General features: G+C 37.6%; 1 pseudogene across 1 annotated transcript; it reads right to left on the bottom strand.

The window, feature by feature from the left end:
- Nucleotides 1-476: 476 nt before the first annotated feature.
- Nucleotides 477-5,317, bottom strand: LOC101299750 (annotated as a pseudogene). Its single transcript, XR_184359.1, has 14 exons — nucleotides 5,157-5,317; nucleotides 4,577-4,696; nucleotides 3,886-4,009; nucleotides 3,619-3,756; nucleotides 3,326-3,535; nucleotides 2,971-3,146; nucleotides 2,804-2,876; nucleotides 2,539-2,649; nucleotides 1,790-2,049; nucleotides 1,663-1,708; nucleotides 1,225-1,577; nucleotides 1,091-1,142; nucleotides 652-868; nucleotides 477-564 (listed from the first exon to the last, which is right to left on the bottom strand). The product of XR_184359.1 is annotated as an exonuclease 1-like (transcript).
- Between the last annotated feature and the right edge of the window lie 683 nt (nucleotides 5,318-6,000).

Here is a 6,000-nt window from a genome sequence, read left to right as displayed (position 1 = left end):
AATCTCATTGCTATTCTGTTTACGTAAAGTATAATTGTAATTACACTTTCAACCAGTAATGTCCCATAAGGCAATGCAACTTAAACTGGTGCAACTGCTTGTAATTTATAAACTGTCTAACCTACCCACATAATTAGGGTGACTAACAATAGTAATCGTTTCATGTATGAGATAAAATATCACTGTGCTGATAGTCTGATACAACAGATGAACAATACACTTACAGAGGGAATCAAGTTCATTGAGCTCTCTATGCAAAAGAAAAATGGTAGAACACAACAGTGATATTCAACTCATGATGGAGCTCTTAATCACCAAAAACATCAAGAACCCCAAGAGTGACCTTCAAAGAATCTTCACAGTTGATAGGATGTCACAACAAACTACCAGACCAAGTTACAGATCACCAATCACCGAGTAGAATTGCGTCCAGAAAAATTGATAGCTTGCTGCGAGTAAAATTGTTCGGCAGCAACCTAAATTCTGCGTTTTCGAGCTGTTGTTTTTGTCTTTTGATTATTTGGTACATATTCAAATTGGCTAAAGTCAGCACCAACAGTTGTCCTACAGTAAACATACACCAAGTCATTCATGGAGATTATGTAGCAGGGGAAAGGAGATGAATTTAAAGATTAGGTCCATATATATTACCTATTGGTACAAGTATTTCGAACATCTTTCAGAGGAGCACGGAGGCCACTTGCTCGAGAACCAGATGAGCCAAATCTAAATGATGATATTACTGAAACAAAGTTTTCCACTGACTTCTCTGCTATGTCAGAATACCGACCTAAATGGGAAATGTTGGATCCAAATTTTCCTTCTTCAGTTTTGATGTCCATAAATGTTGCTTCATTGCTGGAGGGACCTATGTAAAAGAAACAAACAAAATATCCTTTCAATTATAAAGGCCAATTCACTGACTTCTTAATATAAATTGCTTCATGTAATGGGCATCTAGATTAACAGTTTTATAATTAGGCGAAATTCAACAAGCACTCTATACAATCTGGCATTATCATGGATATCATAAGTGAACATGAAAATATAAGATAACAGTGATCTCCAAGTTTTCTGAGTTCTAACTTACCATTATGGGGTAGTGATGCATTAGGACACAATTGTTTGGGTTTCACGTCGTCCTGAAACAGTTCAAACAATTAATTTGACAAGAAAAAAGTCATTAATGCAAAGATTAATTGAGCATAGAGTGAAAGCACATACCTCTTGAACGTTGTAATTTGGGGAGATTTTCCTTTTCACAAGTTTTCTTGAGAACTGGTTTCCGAAAGGAGCACTCTCAGGATCTACATTCTCATGCATATCACTGGCAAGAGAATCCTTCGACAAGAGGCTTTCTTGTTTATCTTCCTGAATATTTTCATTTCTTGACTTATCCTTAAAATAAGAACTTCTTACAATGACCTTTCTATTCTCTGTCCTTGTTTTACCCTCAAATGTGCCTTGAGCATTCTTACATTCACGCTCCATATGCAGTGTTAAACAGGGTTTATGAATTGAGTGTCTAGATTGTGGTAACAATGTACTGTCTGGGCTTATTGCCTTGCCCGCCATATCTGTCAATTTTAAAAACATGAAGTAAGATGAGTAGGTAGAAGTAAAACTGGATAGTGAAATTACGGAGGAAACTTATATCCTTACCATCATTTGGAGATTCTGATAGATCAGTGGGGAAACTATCTTCTACCTAGAGAAAACAAGGACAACTTATTATATCAAAATATTTGTAAGGATGGTTGATCAATAAGGATCCATTCAAGAAACTCACTGAATCACTATGAGGCATATTTCCATTGTTTTCAGGGTAAAGCAGAATAGGCTTTGAGCAATTCGTAGTACAAACGGCATCATCAACAGAGACATGTTCATGCAGACCAAGAGAAGAAGCTGAGACGTTGGTTTTACCAAAAGCATCATCCACAGAGGTTCCTTCATCTGGGCTGAGACTAGAACTAGAAACTGGACTTGGATCATCAGGTGATGATCGTGGTGCCCTGAATTTTCTCTTTGCTTCAAGAGAGGCAAAGCCTTTCAAGTTGTCAAGGAAAAGTTCCGTAGCTTGAACCAAACATATAGCTGTAAGAAATGCAAGATAGCAGCCAGAACTATAACAATTATTCACTATACTGCGATATTCTTATAAGACTGCATGAGACTATACCCTTTACACAATCACATTGCATGCAGCATGCTGCAATAAACTTTAAAGGCGCAGATCCTATATACCCATTGGCAGCCTTTGCTGGATGACCAGAACTATCATACCTTAACATGTATGAGAAGCATATCATGCAACTGTATACAGACATCACAATTGGAGATAAAGATAATGCACAATACAGGGCAAGAAGAACCTGCATTACCAAGGATGCTAAGAATTTCAAATTACTTGCTATTCTTTTGCAAGGGCAAATGGAATTCAACCTTGAGGAAATTGACGACTTCAGTGAGTACAATGTATTGAAACTAAAACCTAAGTAGTAGACAAACTTGAGAAAAAAGTGGTCGAAAGGATACAAAAGTACTTTGTCAGAAGATTATTCTGCACAGGCAAATCTAGTTTTTCTTTGTATTTTCAAAATTCACATTTTTGGGTCGGGAACTTGTGTTGGCAGTAATCTTCTCTTCCTGTTGCTGCAAACAAAAGAGGATCAGTCACAAACTTCTTTTTTTCTTTCAAAGGACATCACAGATATGCTATTCACAATAGAGTTCTGTAAACAGGTAGCAGATTTATGAAACAATTCATCATGTCATACCATCTTAAGCAGATATGAGTTACCTGGAAAGGCATGTTGGTAAATGGATCAAGATCCCCTTCTGCTATGCCTTTAGCTATATGTTGTGGTATAGATGTATTCCAGGTTAAGGCATAAACTCAAGTATCTAAAATAAGAGAATGGAAAGTAATGACAAGATTAAGTTAAATTATTTTCATATAAAGGATATGGTCCTACGAAGTCCAAATTTTCTTCAACGTCATCAGACAAATCAGACAAATGCACAACATCTTGAGAAACGGGATCATAAACCCGTTGATGCTGGAAAGTCAGTATTGCTTTCTTGAATGATTCTTCATAAAGGGGAGGAACTGAAACCGTGCTGTACTTTAGGTGCTTAATAACCTGAAATTGGCCAGCCATCAGTCACGTTACAAAAGATATATTCAAGGACAATGTCTTTTATCCATCAAGAAGAATGGATGAAATACATCTTTGAGAAATCAAGACACAGTTGTTGGTCTGTATTGGTCTGTAGCCCTACAATGTATACAATCACTTGCATGCATGAATGATAACTTTACCTTGTCATAGCTTGTGAACTTTTTTATAAGTGCATGTGCCCTTTTAAGTCCCATTCCAGGTAATGATTGCAAATAGTCACAACCACTAAGAATACACATCTCTAAAACCATCTGCTTTGTAAATCCTGCAAAGCTCAAGTCCTTGTTCCGAGGTAGCCTTGAATACTGAAACTCAACACCTTGCCCAAATTTGTCCATTTTGTAGATAATCTGAATTTGGGAAAAGATTAAAGCATTACTCACAGTAAACATCTAGCAGTAAAAAAATATGCAATCTTTGCTAATTAGCTTACCCTAGGACATCCAAATGGTATTAAATCAGAGTCTTCTGTGATGACTGCCTCCACCTGTTTGCTGACTGCCAAGAAGGTCATTTGTGCGTCTGCCTCATATGGAGCCACAACATAAGACACATTCTCCCGCTTTAACACCTATAATAAGCAACAATGTCAGGAAAAGAGAAGCATCGTCTAGTACTAAGCAAAAAAATGGCTTTGCAGATGTCGTTCTTTTAAAAAGATAGTCTGTTGCTAGGACGATTGTAATACAAGTTTCCTAACCTGGATTAAATCTACTGCAATTGAAGGTGAAATGTCAACAGCTTTCTGATAGCACTCATAAGCAGCAGAAGAATTTCCATTGGAATCATGCTCAATAGCACGTGCAAAATTTTCCTTTCTTGCCCTGCATTACAATGATTCAAAACAGTTCCTCAGTAGAGTTACTCATGAACTTTCCCCTACACCATTGAAAGGAGAGCACCAAACCAGTATGTTCTAAATCTATCAAAACAATAATAAGGATGGCACAGAAAGATCGGCAGCTTTACTTTGTGTGCAGAGACGATCAGACAAACCAATGAAGCACTAATGTATTAGGAAGCTTACCAATGAGGTAGTAGAAATAACAAATATCATGGACACGGTGGTTTTGATGAAAGGATCGAGTTGAGAAACCCAATCCAGGACAAGAGAAAATGAAAAAAGGAACTACTGTAAGTTGAACTGTGTACATGGGCCCATCTGAGCCCTAGGCCACACAAGATAATTCTTTCTATGAATATGAAGCACAATCACATACAGAAGCATATGCATTAATCTTTTCAGAATTTACTCAATTTAGACACCATCTTAAATAGTTTGTTCACTTTGTTGCGTCAAGATATTACTAATAAACAGAAACTAAAGCAGCCGAATCGATTATGAACCACCAACTGAAGTGGAACGTAAAGAAAAAGAAATACCAGCATACCTTGCACGTTTGTTCTCTTGTTCACCCTTCATTGGTAGAAGACCACCATCAAAGACAAGTATAGGCTTAACACCGTAATGCCGCAACAGATTCACTCTATACATACAGTAGTCGATGTGCCTAAAATTGGAAACGAAATACATACAAATCAAACTCATCTCTTTCTCACTAAAATCTCATCCTAATTCTATCCAACCGCACAAAATGTAAATGAAGCTTTGTTATGAATCATAAAAAGTTGTGATTTTTAGCAAACCATGTGAGTCTTCCTCACATACTAACTAGAAAATGTAGGTTCTTTAAGCTCAGTTTTTCACTTTGGAAATCTAAACAAGCACAATTTCACCTAATCAGAACCAGAAATGACACAGAAACAAGACCCATCATGCCAAAACACATCAAAAGAATTAAATGAAGAAGACCCATTACCGCATTTCCCTCAAAATATCAAAACAACAAGAACCCATCATCCCATTTCACAAACCCACCAAACATTCCAGCCAAATTAGGGCACAAATGTCCCTAAAACCCTAAACCCATAATCTCAAATTCGACAAATTTGGTAAAAATTAAGAGAGACCTGGAAGTGGGTATGCCTTTACAGAGCTCTCTGCTGCAGGACAAGGCACCTTTGTGAAGCCAAGAGTAGGTATCTATCGCCACACTACAGCCCTTCAAGTCCTTAATGTGAATTGGCTCCATTATCGATTTCAATAAGGGCAGAAGCCCTTGAATACCCATCTTGTTCTTTCTGAAGTCCCTGAACGAAGGCTACCAGCTGGGTTCGAATTTCTTCATCTAATTTGGGAGAGGAAACGGATTTAGGGTTAGACCCAAAATGGGGGCAAACAAAAAGGTAAAGAAAATGGCGGGAAATCTAATTTTACTGTTTTGTTTGGCGGGGAGAGAAGTAAATAATGGACCCGAAATAATCCGGGTTAAGCCCAATACAATAGATAGAAATCATCGAGTCTAAACATTAGGATCAAAAGTCATTATTACCCCTGCTTATCTGACATATTTACAGATATATTTCTGGCCATATCGGACACGTATCGGGGCATTTCAGGCAATATCCGCCAGTTTCCGGTCATACCAGCACGTATCCGGTGTCTTAAATGCGTGAGAAATGGTTGGAAATTGATCAAAAAAGTCCGGAAACGCGTCTATAAATAAATTGAATTATGGGAAACCACCACAGATAGTCAAGTCGGTAAGAGTCTAGGTGTGGAACCCTCATACCCAAGTTCGAATCTTAGCCAACGCTAATTGAAGTTAAATCCCAATTTATTTTTGGTGGCCAGAGGGGAGGAAACGTTATGATAAGATCTTTCGGCACGGATTAGTCTTTGGACCTGAAAAGCCTTTGAGGATACCGTCGTTGATACTTTAAAAAAAAAAAAGGAAATGTGGGGGCATTACTG

The sequence above is a fragment of the Fragaria vesca genome, linkage group LG3, assembly GCF_000184155.1.
Source record: "Fragaria vesca subsp. vesca linkage group LG3, FraVesHawaii_1.0, whole genome shotgun sequence".
Lineage (NCBI taxonomy): Eukaryota > Viridiplantae > Streptophyta > Magnoliopsida > Rosales > Rosaceae > Fragaria > Fragaria vesca.
The sequence above is the reverse complement of the archived record's forward strand: the minus strand, read 5'-3'. Positions and strand labels throughout refer to the sequence as shown.